Source organism: Solanum pennellii, chromosome 1 (genome assembly GCF_001406875.1).
Source record: "Solanum pennellii chromosome 1, SPENNV200".
Lineage (NCBI taxonomy): Eukaryota > Viridiplantae > Streptophyta > Magnoliopsida > Solanales > Solanaceae > Solanum > Solanum pennellii.
Genome location: NC_028637.1, coordinates 71,899,469 through 71,918,866, shown reverse-complemented (window position 1 = coordinate 71,918,866; position 19,398 = coordinate 71,899,469).

Below are 19,398 nucleotides of genomic sequence, written 5' to 3'. Positions count from 1 at the left end.
ATTTGTATTGTTAACTTAAATAATAGTACTAAATTCACTTTTAGACAAAATTCGTAGGTGATCCTTTAAAATTGATGTTAACTTTTATTTAGATACTTCAATTTACTTTATTCATTTTAGACACTTCATGTCATGTCTCATTATTTCATTTTTACACTTTCTGCACAATTTCCTGGTGACTAGAAGCGTGTGACACAATCTTGTCCACATGAATTAATTAATCAGTTATATAATGCTAACTCTGAAAACCTTTTCAGGTCATATTGACTCCAAATTTAAAGTTTAATTGATCTTTCAACTCCTATTTTTCTCTTTTCTTCAAATTCACCGAATCAAAAACATAGGTAGATTTCTCTTGTAACTCGTTGAAATTTATCTTATTTTTCATTCAATTCATAATTAATACTAACTATTATTGTAAATTATGCCACCATTTTTAGGTTTAAGGCTGAGATCAAGTATTGAAGATTATCATTTTGTCAGGCTATACGACATTGGAGAAATTGAAGGTTCGAACAAATTTTTCTTGTGTTTGTATGTTTTATTCTTAAATGTGGTGTATTTTCTTTGTTATTTTCACTTTCTTTATTATCATGTAGTAGTTCCGCAATTTCACTAAAAAAGTAAGAGACTTATTGGGTATTTCCTTGTTTTGGGGGTCATCTTTTTAAAATATAGACAACGATATTTTGACATGCTTTTATCATGGGGGTAATGTGGTCGGAGACCCTGACCCTACTTACAAAGGGGGAGTAGATACATTTGTCATTTCCTTTGATAAAAATCATTTTTGTCTTGTCGAATTTCTTTCGCACAGTAAAAATCATGGGTGAGCAAATGTGAGGAAATTTTACTATCAAAATCAAAATAACAATGAATTTGTTCAAGTTACTTCTAATATTCAATGGTTAGAGTTTGTGAAAGACTTAATAGATGGTGATGATCTTCATACATATGTGGTCCATAAAATTGATGAGTCAGAGGAATTGCCGAATCCAACTAGTCTTTTAGTATGGTCAAGCTCGTGTTGATGAATCTGTGTATATAAATACTAATAAAACTATGGAGAATGTGGTTGTTTTAGATGTGAAAAAAGTTGATTTAGTTCTCCATGGGGCTGCTATAGATCTTCCTAATATAAATGTTATTCCAGATGAAGATGGTCCAAATGTTGATCAAGAATTGCGAATCTTTAGGCCTGAAAGGAGGAACAAAAAAGATCCTAATCCTAGAAAGAAAAAGGAAGTACCTGATATTGACAAAGGCTTTAAAATAGTGGAAAAAATAAGAAGGATAGATATGTTAGCGAATTAGAAGGGATGAGCAGTATATTGATAGTTCAAGATGTAATAACGACGATAGCACAAATGTGCTAGATGTAGAAGCTATTAGGGGTGTTGATCAAGAAGGAAGAGTAAACAAAATCATATATGATGATGAATAAGAAGTTGATATTTTTGAACTTGAAATGATTTTTTAAAGTATAAAAAATTTAGAAATGATTTGAAAAATATACAGTAGAATACAACTATCAAATTATGTTAAGGCCTAGTTAATGAAGCTCATAGAGTGAGGATTAAATGTAAATTAAAAGAGAAATGCAAATGGTTGTCACGACCCTAACTGTCGTGAGTCACACCCACACTAAACCACTTGGTGGGAGAATAAAAAACTAAGATAAATTCAGCATACAAAAGCAATGAAATCAGTTTAGTCAACTAAATAATTGATTAAACTTAATCAATATTTCAAAAATAGTTAATGCGAAAAGCAACCCATAAGAACTGAAAGTCATCATACCAAAACTCTAATAATCAAGACAGGGAAAACAATCTCAAAACTAAACATAAAACTAAACTCTAATGTATGTGTCCAACGACATGGACAAGAAAAATAAAGGAATCCATGAAAGCTTGAAAGATGTAGCTCACCCTAAAATTCGAATTCAAACATCTCTTAACTAAGGTCTTGAATTTGTAGTGGTAAGATACCCTGTACTTATCAAGGAAAGAATAGGTAAAATATTATTATACAAACCACAGTATACTAGTAGGATCACACAGACGGTCAAAGATACGAATGTAAACAATTCACTGTAATTCAGTAACACAGAACAATGCATATAACAAGTAACAAACCAGATAGACTCTTAGTCACATGTTGTGAAACAACAATAACTAGATTCTTGTCCCATATGATCACAAATTCAAATGTATGGTCTTCTCTTGCAACCACAATCATATACCTAGTCCTCTTGCAGAACCCAAACATAAATTATTAGTGTGCCGATGTGGTGTCAGAGCTATTTTGTAGTTAGTGTACTAGTGTGGTACCTGAGCCATCCATAGTTAGTGTCATGATCCAAAGTACACCCTAGAAGGGACATGGAACATTAGACCCCAAGAGGCCCATACAAACTACTTGACATACATACAACACAACATAATAGAAAAAAGTAGAGACTCTCATAAAAGGAAAGAGTTTGGCATAAAAGTGGAAGTCGACAAATAGTCTTGACAAACAAATCTAATACATTAAAAGAAGAATATGAGACGTAACCAGTACACCACGTACAACATCTGGAAACTAAAACATAAGTACAAAGTAAAGGTGACATGGTCCTTGGAACATGAGGATTCACCAAGTCTTCGACAATCAAGAACTCAATCACTAGCCACACGCAAGAGGAGAAACATCTGACCCTACATTATGAGACAATGTAAGCACAAATATGCATTAATACAAGAATTGTACTAAGTATGAGTGATATGTATAAGAATGTAAAACATGATCATAAGGGGACATAAAGGAAAACATGGTATGCATGACCAATCTAAATTATTCTAAAAACTTTTGAAGAAGCATCATAAATCATGAACATGGTCAATGCATCTTAAAACACAGTGAAAGACTCATAAAACATTTGAAGTAACTTGAGTACGTTTTGTGGGATATTAGCCTTAAATGACAATAGAGCGTACGAGCTATAATATGGAATCCGATGTAACTCTCATACCGATAAGGAAGAGTCTAATTTCCAAGGTAGAACTCTTTGATTCATATGCTATTTTGGATCCACTATCTAGGTCATTTAACACAATCCTAGGGGGCACGTAGTTTGAAACTAGAGGTATCTACTAGAGACTATTCTATTTGAGCCTACATCTTTAAGTTCTCCCGATGCTAAGTCAAATCCCAACAGAATAGTCTTTTCATAAACATAACATTATACATAGAAAAGCACAACTAATTACAAATAGAAGATTAAATCATCATGGAGTAGCTCCTTAAATTATGCATCATGCATGTGTAAGAAAACCTTTAACCAACCATGATTCCTTAAAATGTGAGAAAATCTTTCACAACTTCATTGATGCTTATCTTAAAAGCAACCTTTAGATTACAAAATCCCTTTTTATAAATTATGCATGGACATTCATAAATCAAGTTCAGAAATTCATAGCTTTGTTCATAAATCCATATCTTCATTAATTCATAGTCAAAATCATGAATGATGCATGGATTCATACAAAATCAATTGTAAAACATGTAACGAAATTAAATTAAGAAGACTAAAATCAAACAATTGAATAATAACAATGAAGACGCATGGAGAATTTGATGAAACCCTAACCAATTTTGATGAAATCAAATTTAGAGAATTGAGATCTTTTGGGACTAAATGGGTGAATTAAATCCATTGATGAATTCACACATACCTTGATGTTCAGATCCCAAAATAAAAGGAGGAAAAAGGAGACTTTAAACTTTAATCCTAGTTTTCAACCTCGAAACTTGAGAAAATCTAGAGGGGATGAACTTGGATGAAATGTGAGATTTGAGAGAATGAAAAGGTTTGGGTAAAATTAGGAGTTGAAAGATAGTGATAGGTCTTAGCATTAGGGCCAAAACGATATAATATAGGTATTAAATACATAGGGAAAGATCCAAATGCCTTTATAAATACATATTAGATGACTTCTACAAAATGGACCTACGCCGTACTGGTCAACCGTTGAACCAATTTCAGAAACCTAAGATTATATTACTTTTCACTAGACCAAACTACGATCTGTCATCAAGTTTGCAGTCCATAGACCTTAAATTCAAGTCCAAAATTTTGCTAAGCCGAGATCAATTCTACGAGTGCCATCTACGAACCGTCAAAATTTCCAGGCTCGTCCTCGCTACCCGTAAGCTTAGGATTCCAAAATCCTACCCAGTGTCTAAGGGACCTTTCTACGATACGTAGGAAGCTCTACGAACCGTAGGTCAATCCGTAGCATCAGATTCCTGTAATAATATCTTTTTCTGAACTTCTTCAATTCAACTCAACTTTCTATTTTTGAGGCGTTATAATATCTGCCCATTCGGAATATTTGTCCTCGAAAGAGACTCAAGATAGTATGGATAGATTAAGAGAGAAACTAAAACCCAACATGAATGCAAACTTTATTATATGTACATATAAACATGGAGAATCACTCCAAGATAAACCATAACATAACATCGACTTTTTATGAACATGCATACATATGTAAATACAAGAATGACTAAAACACATGAATCTGAAAAAATTAACCATGAGGGATTAATACCTCAATCTAGAATAAAAGTAGAGGGAAAGTGATGAAGATATCGGGATATCATATCCGCTTCGTCCTCCCAAGTATCACCCTCATAGAATTGATTCTTCTAAACAACCATTACAGAAGCAACTTCCTTGTTTTTTAACTTCCAAATTTGTCGATTTAGAATCTCAACTGAAACCCCTTCATAAGAAATTTTTTCTTTAAATCCTAAACCTTCCAAAGGTACAATGGATGTCAGATCTCCAACAAACTTATTCAACAAAGAGAGATGGAATACCATATGTACCGATGCTAAATCATTAGAAAAGTCAAGTTCATAAGCAACCTTGTCAATACACCTCAAAATTATTGCCCCACATGGCAAAGACTAAGCTTTCCTTTCTTTCCAAATCTCATTACACTCTTCACAGGTGGAATTGTCAAGTAAACCCAATCATCAACATTATATTCAAGCTCTCATTTTCTAACATCAGCATAAGATTTTTGTTGTCTTTAAGCCATTTACAACCTTTGGCAAATGATTCGAACCTTTCTCATTACCTCATTTACCAACTCGATCCCTATTAAGAAACCACACCAACTTCAAACCAACAATTAGGAGAGCCTCACTGTAACAACGGGGAGCACCCCCTAGAAGTGGCATGGCACACTTGACCTCTCAGAGGTCTTGCACAAGCCCACAGACATCATTCATCGCATTGTCGTAGGAAATTTAGTAGAAAATTTAAAACTTTTTGATAGCACATCATATGCTAGCACATCTCTTTTGCCATCTTAGACTCAACATCAATAGAGTAGAATAGGGACACGACCCTTAACAACATAAAATATATTTAAGCTATTGCACATACTTTAAATAACATCTTGACATAGGAAATCCTTGAATCTTAAGGATCCCTTTTTGGTGCTTGGGAAACAACTATCAAGCTCTTCACTTTAGGAGACATCCTCTAGCCATCACCACCTACACTTTGTGTAAAAGATGAAGAAGAATGACATTAGTACAAGAATGCACATGCAAAAACATGCATTGAAAGAGGACATTTAGTTAGAAACCATGTGTCATGTCTTTTAGTAAAACTTCATGAAGCATTACCACAATAAACATCATATAGTTCACATACCTCATATAGCCATGTACAATAGCAATAACATCACATAAAGCGATATTTCACATTTAAGGCACATTCAACATTTTCATAGTCTTATCTTCTTTTACCTTAATTCCTTTTCCCCCAAGTAACCCTTTAGTAATACTTGGTGCAACGCATAAATAGTGTCCCATTAACTTAAACATATTCATAAAAACATAGCATACCATAAGAACATACTTCACATATGACCCAACATAATTTATGAACCTTATATAAGACTCATTGCATCATAATATTGACCCATTTAGTCCTTATACTCATTTCAAGACAACATGCAAGTCAATGCTACCAATATCATCATAATGAGACAGTAGTCAACAAATGCATATCAAGTAAGCCTTTCATCATATAGTCAATGAGACCAACATCATACATATAATCATGCAAGTAGAACAATATTACCATGTCATGCATAAGAGAAATATACATATACATATACATTTAAAACTCCCTCCTAGAACTCCTTTCAAGAGCTACTTGTGCAATTAGGTAAAGTCCCATACCCTCACATACACTAAGCAACTTCTCTTAGGTGATCCTAGTTAGGGTTCATCATCTTACTTCCATTGTCCATTTTACTTTAGGAAACCTTAGCCTCAACCAACATTAGACCATGTGAGCTAAACATGGAATCCGGTCTAATGGAACCCCAAACCGAAAGGAGGTGCTCTACATTCCAAGGTAGAACATTAAAATCATGCTAGCATATTAGGTAGATCCACTTGCTAGGTCCTATGGGGGAAACATAGTTAAGGAACTAGGAGATGTATAATTGAAACCCTCTTTATGCCAATTGGCATTGTAGTTTCCACCTTATGAGGACATTGGTGAACATACCTTTCCTTTTTGGGAAGGGGCACCTCTCATTGTCAAGTTCACTCGGTGCTAAGCTAAGTTCCCTTTTTGAAAAGTCTTTACTAACATTACTTATAAAAATAGGCTTTAGGAGATTAACCCCTCATATGCATAGCTCATAGGTTAATGATGAGAATGTCCTTTCATCAAAACCTAATCATGTCAGAATATCCTTTCACATGGACATAGCATACTCATAGCATAGTCTAGTTTAGAGTACAATTGAGCAATACCTTTCAAAAGACCCTACTTTACTAGATTATCACAACATGCTTCATTCATTCATTCATTCATGTGCGTCTACGTGTACATATATGAGGAAAATTTTCACATAAACACATTTAGACACTACATGATCATTCGTTATCATTCATATACCTTACTTCATAACATAACATTAAGATCACTTCTAATCCCTCACAATCAAGAATTTATTATCATCTCAGAATTATCATGTTCATAGTTTAATCATACAATCATACTTTTATCCATAAAGAATCACCGTAAGAACTATTCTATCAAGGTACACATGACAATGTATAGGTAAAGTCCCATATTCTTACCTATACTAGTACACCTATCAAATCTTCCTAGTTAAAATACATCTTTCATACTTTCATGAACATATTACACTTGTAGTCATGCATGAGTTGTGTGTGTGCCCGCATTGGTCATCTTGATCACATAAGAGAGATAACCACTCTTCAAGGAGTGCACCACATATTCATATCCATCAAGTCATAAGCAACTCACACATAGATTATTAGGGACTATAGACCACACACCAACATTATAGCATAGGAGACAAGACATCTTCATCATTTGATCTAAGACTCCTAATCATACTTAAGACCACACATTCATATATGGGTACATAGGTAGGGGGTCATTCTAGAATGACATTCATCATAACCAAACAAATATAGACCATACCTAACCCTAACATAATCATTCACATGTAGGAAACATCATCAATACACCTATAACATAATAATAGTATTAGAGACTACAGAACTCCTTCACAATCATGATACTCATCACATTGAATCATACTACACAAATTGCCTTCAAGGCCATGATACAACACATAAAGAATGACAAGAATGTAAACACCGCCACCATAAGTGGACCATACCGCACAATGTCAATTCAATTACCATAGGCTAAGGATTAGGGTCAACTTACAAATTCTCCAAGCTTTGATCATCATTGATCAATTACCAATAGTTAATTACCAATTCAAATACATAACAATAGTAATAGGCAATTCAACACAATCGAATCATAAATACATTATCATCTAATCAAGATCACAAGACCCACATTATAAGTCAATTTCAGAAATTAGGAGGATCAAGAGTTATTCATGAAATTGGAATAGAATTCATCATTAAACACTAGATAATCATAAATTCATTATTAGGATGCTTTTGAAATCAATTTGACAATGAACCAATGGCTAGATTGAAAGATAACAATTTTGATCATGAATTCTCTTTGAAAACCTTTGGAAGAACTCCTTAGATGGAAGATTAACTAAGGAACAAGGATTACCATACCTTACTACATGAGTAGCCCACAAAATTTTGAGAAGAAAGCATGAGAATCCATCCCCTAGGCTATTCTTGAGCTTGATCTCCAATGGAGGTTTCCAGAGAGAGTTTTTTTTGAGAGGGAAAGTCTAATTTTGAAAAATGAATTGTGAATGGGGTTTTCATGTTATTAACCAACTTAATATACCTAAAAATAGACAAAATAACAGTGTAGAATCTATTTGGAATGTGGGGTGAATTTCCCAATTCACCCTCACTTGGCAGCGTTTAGCAAATAGATTGCAGGTCTAAACTATGAATGACAGTGACAGACCGTTGGTGGAACAACGACACTAACCTGCAAATTCGTTGTTTGTGACCGAGGGTCTTAATTTGGGGGCTGATCTCCCATGTCTAAGTGTGAAGATTGCCCCTAATCGACGAAGCATAGGTCAGCGAACGGGGCGTCGATTGCATGGTCGTTGATTGACACTGCCAAGGCAGTGCACTACCAGCTTTTGGGTCCTCCACAAGGGCCTTTTGGGTAGTCCTTCATGAGTCGTGCCCAAACATTTCGACCCTATATATGATCATATACATTTTAAGGTCCTATCCTATCATTTTATGCACCAAACAATACGTGAAACATGCTAAGGCACACTAGCACACCTAAAGACTAACTTTTGAGCGTCTTGATCATTCTTGGACTGACCTCCAAGCTTCTTCAAATCAATTATACAAGCTGTAAAACACTTCATTAACATGTTATTAACCTTTTAAGAAACATGTGAGGATCTAGCTACCTTAGTTCATTTTTGAGGGTCTTACAATATCCCCCAATTGGGAACGTTCGTCCTCGAATGGCACTTGGAACATTCTAAACACTTTCAATGACTCAAAGACCGATATAGCAGCTCACAACATTCAACATATCATCATTAAATAGTCAATGCACCAAACTTACAAGGAACACCAACTCCATACCATCATGCACTCAAGGCAACACAAGCAAGTAGAAACCTTCACTCATCACTCCTTAATGTATCAAACGCATAGTCATTTCTCATGTTCATAGGAGGAACATACTTCTCCTAATGATGATATGGTCTTTACTCTTGATTTCATTAAGAGCTCAACATACATTATCATTTAAATCACACATAAGCGTATTCAGCATCATCACTCAAGGAGAAAATAACCAACTCATACTAATTGCACATAGGTCATAAGTAATGTAGATCAACAAAGATCCTTATCACTTAGACAGAATACCATTTAGGCCATACATAACATCTTCATGTTTAGTTATGTTCAAGGAGAAATGTCCTTCTCCTCAACATACTAACATGTCATCATAGAGTTCATATAAATGAAATGCACAAAGGTCAATTCATTTTTTTGGAGGACTTTTCCACTTTTAACCAAAGCATACTAATAGTCCCTTCCTTATGAAGTCAAAATGGTAAATCACGCCACACACATCAATACAATAGGAAGTTATTTCACATAGGTTTCAATTTCTAGCATGACACTAGTTTTCATAAACACACATCATTTAAGGAAATTCTTACAATTCATAGGCACACATAATGACATTATCTAGACATACCATCACTTCTTAAGAGTGAGCCTATGTTCACACTTCCCAAGTCACAAAAGTCACATATTTTTAGAGGGACTAATCTTTTTCTCATTTAAGGGAGACTCAATTTCTCATTAAGGGACCAAAACACCACCCATTATACGTGACATTAAGCATGCTCCTTACATCATCTCATGAAGTCAAATGCACATTTAACATTTAAGATGCACAACAACATGAGAAACATGAATTTGATCAAAAATCCAACTTCATGCAACAAGAACCTTTCAAACCATGCATAACATAGTGTCATTTAAGACATGTATAATATACGGAGAACATGCAACTTATACTTATATGCAAGACTCCCATCATGAACAAGCTACTTAGGAACTCTTTGGTTTCAAGCTTGAGTAGGAATAGAAGGAAAATATAGAGATACCTACCACCTTACTCTTCACGTCATCATCCCCCACTCAGGGTAAACCCATTTAAGATCAACTTATCCCTACCTTAAGAGATCTTTAACTCACCAACCTTAATAACTAAGCACATCATCCCTTTCTTGGGATCTAAGCTTATGCAAACCCTTCATTATCATCACACCAAAGTGATTCTCAACATAACAAAAGTTCAAGAGAACTCAACATAGGACCATTATAGGCATTCATAACCGTATTATCTAGGCACATTATCCCCCACTTGGGGTAAGACTAATCACATCATGCCCTTAAACACCAAGGTCAAGGCAAGTCAAGATTAATCCCATACACCCCTCACATAAGAAGGTTTGACATCCTTGAGGGTTTCCACTCCTAATATCATCTCAAGGAGCTTACTAACCCAACCATCAGGAGGTACTTCTCAAGCATCTCTACTCCTATAAGTTTATCACCTAAAGGAATTCATAAAGATCAAGTTAGGTCATGCTACCCAACCACATGAGGCCTTAAATACACGATGAGTGCCAAGGGTAATTCAATATCTCATCACATTCTACCACCAAGTCTTATCAATGTAACTAGTTCCGGATTCAAGCCTACAAGGGTCATCACATTAGGTAGTTCATCTATAGCCTTTAGAGACTTCCCTCCAACTTAGGACTATAGAAATCCCGGATTCTAACCAATCATAAAATACATGTTGGAAATCTTAAGGTCCACTACCACTCCTTCTAGAGATTTAGGGTAACAATCCTCTCTAGTTCAAATCTTAGGGGAGACATAGAAGAGATTTGGCCATAGAGGCCTCTTCCGTTTCTTCCATTACTAGGAAAGGTAACTTCTAGGTCATTTCAACCCATATCATCACCTTTGGTGGAGCCTTCTAACCAATCATGCCTAGGTACAATCTAAGCACCTTCTTTAGGGTGACCTTACTTTGAATCAAACTTAAAAGACAACTAACAACTTCAAGTTGGTCAACATGAATTCTCTTCTCCTCTTTAAGGGTTAAGGGGTACATATATCCCTCTAAGTCAACTATAGGGAAAAACACAATCCCAACTTATGGCATAAAACCCTTTCTTTACTTTTTCCCACTCTTAGAATAGGTTCATACAAAGACTTATCAACTAGTCCAATAGCATGCTTCACAACTTCCTTATAAGGTTCAACACCCATATTCCCTCCTTAGAAGCAAGCCTATGCAAAAGACTCCAATCCACACAAACACAACTATGATGCATTACACATATACAAAGGCAATATTCATCATTCACATTTCCCCCAATTTATCTAAAACATTTCAAGTCTATCTCATGACATTATACTATCATCATGCATAACCATAAAACAACCTATCATTCCAAAGGGGACTCCATTCAACCATAACGACTATTAACAAGATATAACCATATCATAACTGAACTTTTCCATCCCCTCGGAGGTTCTTGAGCTTGATCTCCAATGGAGGTTTCTAGAGAGAGTTTCTTTTGAGAGAGAAAGTCTAATTTTGAATAATGAATTGGGAATGGGGTTTTAATATTATTAACCAACTTAATATTCCTAAAACTATACAAAATAACCACCCAGACTCTATTTGGTATGTAGACAGATTGCAGATCCAAACTATGGATGGTAGCGACGGACTATTGGTGGAACGACGACACTATCCTGCACATCCATCGTTTATGACTGAAGGTCGAAATTTGGGGGATGAGCTCCAATTTCTAAGTGTGGAACAACTCCCCCAATCGACGGAGCATAGGTCAGTGAACGGGGCATCGATTGCATGGTCGTTGATTGACACTACCAAGGCAGTGTACTGGCAGCTTTTGGGTCCTCCTCAAGGACACTTTGGGTGGTCCTTGGGGAATCGTGCCTGAACATTTTGACCATAAATAAGATCATATACATTTAAGGTCATATCCTATCATTTTAGGAACTAAAAAATACATAAAACATGCAAAGGCACACTAGAATACACTAGTACGCCTAAAGACTAACTTTTGAATGTGTGGTCGTTCTGGGACATTTGACCTCCTAACTTCTTCAAATCAACTATAAAAGATGTAAAACACTTCATTAACATGTTATTAACCTTTTAATGAACATGTGAGGATCTAGCCGCCTTAGTTCATTTTTGAGTGTCTTACATACACCTACTACCATAAAGAGCTTAAAAGGGAGCCGTCCTAATACTAAAATGATAGTTATTACTATGATCAAACTAGAGAGGTAAATGGTCATCCCAATTAACCTTAAAATAAATCATGCAAGATCTTAACATATCTTTTGAGGTTTGATTAGTATGCTTGACTTTTCCATCGGTCTGAGGGTGGAAAGTCGTATTAAGTTTCCCTTGGGTACAAAGAACAATCTGAAATGACTTTGAAAATTGAGATGTGAATTGAGTGTCACGATAAGAGATAATAGAAAAAGTCACTCCACACAACATTACAATTTCCATAATATAAAATTTAGCGTTTGGAAATATAGTTTTAACGAGAAGAAAATTAGTCAATTTTTTCATTTGATGCATAATAATCCAAATCGAATCAAACTAATGACGAGTACGCGGTAAATTCGTAATGAAGTCCATATTCAAGTCTTCCCACTTTCACATAGGGATACTAATGGTTTGAGCCAAGCCACTCGCTTTCTAATGCGTAACTTTCACTTGTTGACAATCAAACACTTAACCATATATATTTCAATAACCCTCTTCATATAATTCCACCAATAGACTTCACACAAATCAGGACACATATTGGTGTCTCTCAGGTGAATATAATACTGACAATGTTGAGCCTCTATCAAAATTTGATTTCTCAACTCATCACCATTCGGAACACATGAAGTACTTTGATATTAAAGGACTCCACCCCCTTCTTTGGAAAAAAATCTCAATGGCCTTTGTGGAAACTGACTTTTTCAATTCAACTAATACAGATCAAGATCTTTCTTAGCCTTCACATCTGGTACAAAAGATTATTCAAAACCTTTAAGAACAACCACACCACCTTCATTAGAGTTAACCAATTGAACAAACTAACTCCTTATCATCCTCAACATGAGCAACATTTCTCACTGATAGTCGACTGAGATCATTCACTACCACATTTACTTGAATGGATGATCTAGGACACTCATGTTGTAATCTTTTAATAACTCAAGTTATATCCTTTGGGGATTATTGGAACACTTTTGATTCCACCACATATTTCAAGATTTTGTGATCGGTAAACACATCTACATGAACATCATATATGTAATGCCTTTAAATCTTTAGAGAAAACACTACCGCTGCTAATTCCATATCATGAGTTGGATAATTCTTTTCATGCACCTTCGATTGCCTTGAAGGTAAGTGTTAGCTTTCCCATGTTGCATCAAAACACAACCCAAACCAATTTGTGAGGCATCACAATAAACCACAAAACCATTCGATCTTTCCGTAATGTAAAATTGGGGCTGAAGTGAGATTATCTTTTAACTCTTAGAAATACTTTTCACATGATTCTGACCATAAAAATTTCAGTTTCTTTTGAGTCAATGTCGTCAAAGGAGAAACGATAGAGGAAATTCCTTCCATAAATCCTTCTATAGTAACCAACCAAACTCAAGAAACTTCGCATATCTGAAGTGAATAATGGTTTAGTCAAATTTAGCTGTCTAAATATTTTTAGGATCCACTTGAATACCTTTACTGGAGATAATATGTCCAAGGAAAACAACATACCTCAACCAAAACTCACACTTTCTAAACATAGCATAGAATTCAGAATTATTGAGATTTAGTTTCACAATCCCCAAATGCTCAACATGTTCATCCTCATTTTGGGAGTAAATCAAAATATCATCGATAAACATAATCATAAACATATCAAGATATTTCTTGAAAACCCTATTTTTCAAATCCATAAATGTCGTCGGGGCATTAGTCACACCAAAAGTCATCTCAAAAAACACATAATGACTCTACCGGGTTCGAAAATCATCTTCAAAATGTCATTTTACTTCACCTTTAATTGGCGATAACCCGACCAAAGGTCACTCTTTGAAAAGTAACTCTCTCCTTAGGAGTTTGTCAATCAAGTCATCAATCGTTGGAATAGGATACTTATTCTTAATGGTAATTTTATTTAATTGTAGATAAGTCAATGCACATTCGGAGGGGACCATTCTTCCGTCGAACAAACAAAATCAGAGCACCCCATGGAGAGATACTTGGTCTAATTAAACCCTTACCCAACCAATCTTTCAATTGATTGTTTAAGTCCTTAAATTTTTCCAAGGCCAAATGATAAGGAGGAAAAGAAATAGGTCGCATATCTAGGAGAAGTTCAACATTAAAGTTTATTTTCCTTTCAAGGAATATCAGAAAAATAATCGGGAAACACTTTTAGTAACTCATTTACTATCAGAACTAACTCAAGAGTAGGGATTTTAGAATCTATGTTCCTAACCTGAACATGATGATAGATGCAACCCTTAAAGATCATCTTCCTAACCTTTCTGTGAGATATAAAACAACCCTAAAGAACATAATTTGCCCACCATTCTCATAATGTAACAGGTTCATTTGGTAGCTTGAATGGGATAAATCGGGTCCTACAATATATATAAGCATAACATGCATAAATCCAATCCATCACAAGATTAACATCAAACTTTAACATACGAAGCTCAACAAGATCAACAACAGTAACTTTATGAGAAATGGAAATAGGAAATTTCCTATAAACTCTTTTACCAACAATAGTATAACCAACAAGAGTAAAGACATGAAAGGGATTAGAAAGTGTTTCGGGACCAAAATAAAATCTCATCGACACATAAAGAGTAACAAATGATAACTTATCAAGGAATACACATCAATATGAAAGACTTTCAACATAGCGGTCACAACATCCGAAGAATCCTCATGACCATATCGAGTCTAAAGAGCATAAAATCTACTCTGATGATTGAAGACCACCCAAACCAGAACCATTGGCTGAGTTTGCGTACCATCCTTAACTTTAATAGCTTGGAACATACAACACTTCACTTTATGACTACTTTTTCCACAACCAAAGAAACCATCCATACTGGCTTAACATTTGCCATTATTTTGTTTTACTACACCTAGTGCAAGTTGCTATAGAAAATCCACAACCATTACCGCCTTGAGGTTTATGGTCAAACACCCTATCTTTTGTTAACTTAGAGGTCGGAGCATTGGAAGAACCTTGATCGAAAAAACATTGCTGGAATTGAGGACGCTTATGTCAATCAAACTAGTCACCATTATCTGTTCTTGCCCTCTTGGACTCTCTTTCCGTTTTCTTGAGCTTTTCCTCTTCAATATTTTGGCCATGTATCATCAAATGAGAGATATCCGTCTCCTTATCAACATAGTGTACCACACTCTTTGAAATCCAAGTAAGACACAATTGACACAAACTTACTACTCATTGTTTCCCTAGACTCGGCAACCATAGTTGGATCATACTTAGACTATTAAGTGAACTCCAAAGCATATTTCTTCAGACTCAAATTCCGTCGTCGGAGGGTAATGAACTCAAGTAATTTTGCTTCTCTCATTTTAAGAGGAAATCAACTATCAAGAAAAGCTCATTTGAATTTCTCCCAATAAAGAGAACTCATGTCAACCACCCTCTATTCCTTCCATTGGTTACACCAAACTTGAGAAACACCCCTGAGTTAGTAAGTGACTAATTCCAACTTCTTCGTTGTAGAAAATCCCATAATTCCTACTATGTTATACACATCATCAATTTATTATTGAGTATACTCATCCACTTTTAACCAATGAAACTCAAGTGATTCATCCTACTGAACTTCCTCATCCTTGTTGTTGTCGTACCCATATTTGGGTTCACGGGAACAACGACTTCCCTATTTTTTTGGGCCATCATAGCTTGAGCAAACACTTGAAAAATGGCTTGGGATTTATAATGTGTCACTTACTTATCCGAAGGACCGACTAGAACTTGAGGAACCTCAGGCTCAACATTCTCATCCACATTCTTCTCTACATAAGTTCTTTAAGGGGACATCTTTTGAAAAGCATCGAGCAAGATTTAGGAGAATGATCTTTATAAAGATAGACTCTATGTCACATATTTGAAGTAATAAAGCATTGAAGTTCCCAAAATGCTTTGTAGCCTCCTATTAATAAAGGTAGCACGCTTCATACTAATGCACATGACTCTACTAAAGGCGTTTTTTGGGACATCCTAGGACCTTTTCTAAAACCTTGTACGCTAAATGCAAAGTTTTTTTTATAACCCACTGTACACCCTAGACCTGACACAGATATAAAGACCCAAAGAGGACCTACACAAAACACTTTACATATATACAACATAACATACTAGACAAAAGTAAAAAATCTCAGAAAATGAAAAAGTTTGGCATAAAAAAAGAATTCTACACAGCTTTGACAAGCTAATCAAATACATAAAAAGACGTAGTAATGAAATAACTCATACACCATATATAACATCTAAACTTTAACATAAGAATAAAAATTAAGGATGACATGATCCTCAGATTGTGAGGACTCATTAAGTCTTCAACGATCAAGCATTCGATCACTAGCCACGAGTGGGAGAAGGAGAAGAGCTGACCCTACATTATGAGACAATGCAGGGAGAAGTATGCATTAGTACATGTAATATACTAAGTATGAGTGATATGCATAAGAACGTAAAACACAATCATAAGAAGATATAAAAGAAAACATGGTATGCATGACAGTGCTAAATCATAGTAAAAACCTTTAAAGAAAAATCATAAATCATGAATATGGTCAATACATCTTAAAACATAATAGAAGCTTCACAAAACATTTAAACTAACTTTAGTTTTTTTTTTTTTGAGATATTATATTTAATCAGATATATACAATACAAGCCATAACATGGAATCCGATGTACCTCCCAGAACGAGAAGGGAGAGTCTAATTGCCAAGGTAAGCCTAATTTCATGATTCATATGCTATTTATGGATCCACTAGCTAGGTAATTTAAGACACATGTTGCTATTAATACTATCCTCTTTGAACCTCCACATCAAAATTCTCTACGTGCTAAGTTAAGTCCCAAGGGAATAGTCGTTTTCACAAAGATAACATCATACATAGAAAAACACAATCAAATGCTTAAATCATCATAGAATAGCTCCTTAAATCATAGATCATAAATAAGGGAGAAAATTTCACTAATCATGATTCCTTAACATGTTAGGAAACCTTTCACAATTTCATTAATGCGTATTTGAAAAACAACCTTTAGATTATAAAACGTCATTTCATAAATCATGTATATACTTTCATAAATTAACGTTAATAAAATCATAGTTTTCTTCCCAAACTCATATCTTCATAAATTCATAGTCAATCATGAATGAAGCATGTATCCATGTGAAATCAACTGGAAAACATATATTACTCAAATTTATTCATAAAAAGAATAAAATCAAATAATTTAATCGTAACAATGAAGACCTATGGAGAATCTCATCAAATCCTTCAAATTTTGATGAACTTGAATTTGGAGAATTGAGATCTTTTGGGACTTAATGGGTGAATAGAACTCATTGACGAATTCCCACATACCATGATGACAGAGCTCAAACTTAAAGGAGGAAAATCGAAACTTGAATCTTGAATACAATTTTTCTTCCTTGAAGCTTTAGAGAATTTAGAGGGGGATTTGAGATACTAAAAAGGTTTGGGTAGAATTTGGAATTGAAATGTAATTAAAGGTCTTAGAATCAGGGTAAAAACAACATTGTATAGCTATTAAATTCACATGAAAAGATCCAAATACCTTTAAAGTTAATTGTTAGATGACTTTGATAAATCGGACCTCGGACCGTAAGACTTCCTACGACCAGCACTAGTCAACGATGGTAATACCTTATATGTATTGTGTCTTTTGTTTGAAAAAAATAAAGAAGAGAAAGAGTTAGGGATAAGATTATTAAAAATAGAAAAAATAAAAAATAAATAGGGATTTAGCACATTATATGTATATGGAAAGGTTTTACCATTTCAATATTCCCTCACCACTTTGAAAAAATATAAAAATAAAATGAACGCTAGCTGCTGCGTTTCTTTTCCAGTGAAGGAGCAAGAAAGAGAATAAAGAGTTGAAGGGTTAGATTATGAGGGGTATAGGATGAGAAAGAGGTTTGATGTGAATTTTTGTTTCCTTTATTCTTCTACAAACTTGCTAAGATACTAGTCTAAGTAGTTTACTTTGGGGGATGCCAATTTTATTACTAGAGAATATAGAATTAGATGACTCAGATGGATAAATTATATGAAGTTATAGCTTATTGCTCCAACTAAATTACTCATGGTCTGAACATATATGGTTCATAAAATTGGTGGGCAACGAAGAATTCAAAATAGGGGCTAGGTATGCTGAATTAAGCATGAAAAAGCCTAAATGAAGGAGTTAATAAAAAATCGTTATGAATGTGTTTATAGTTTGACCAAAGAAATTCATACGGACCATTCGAGTGATGAGCTTGGTAATTCTACACGAGTATTGTGAGTACAAATCTTACCATAATTTGTGATACATGGTTTCTTAAGTGAATGATTTATCGAAATTCTCTGAACTTGCATTTGAGTTAAGTCTTTTACTTGCTATGCTATAAAATGATTACCATTTTCGAAAGAGTTAATTATTTACTTGAGAACTAGTATTTTGACATAATTTTTTTATTAGAACTATATATACAATGATTTTATAAGAACCTAAATGTCTTATAAAATTTTTAAATGTTTCTAGTGATAAATGGGAGTAGACATTGATGGATCCCGTACCTAATGACATGTTTGTTAGACCTGGTGCACCTAGTAGTTACTGATAAAGCCCTTGCTAGTGGAAAGGTAGAAATATCATACCGTAACCGATATCCCTCGAGTAGGGATCTAGAGATATGAATATTTAATTATTTTTTGAGGAGTTCATCATTATTATGTTACTTCTTAAAGAGAATGTTACACTAATTACATGATTTATCCTTGGAAACCTCCTAGCTATAAGATTGATATGAAAGTATTTTTCTAAAAGTTTAGATTGATTTTTCTTCATGAAACAAATAAGATTGAATATTGTTATCATATCTGAATGACATTGATTTCATCCTTTTGATTATTAAACTAGTATGTTTTCTAAATTTTCCCTTATTAAAATTGTTGTGGTTAAGTATTATTAC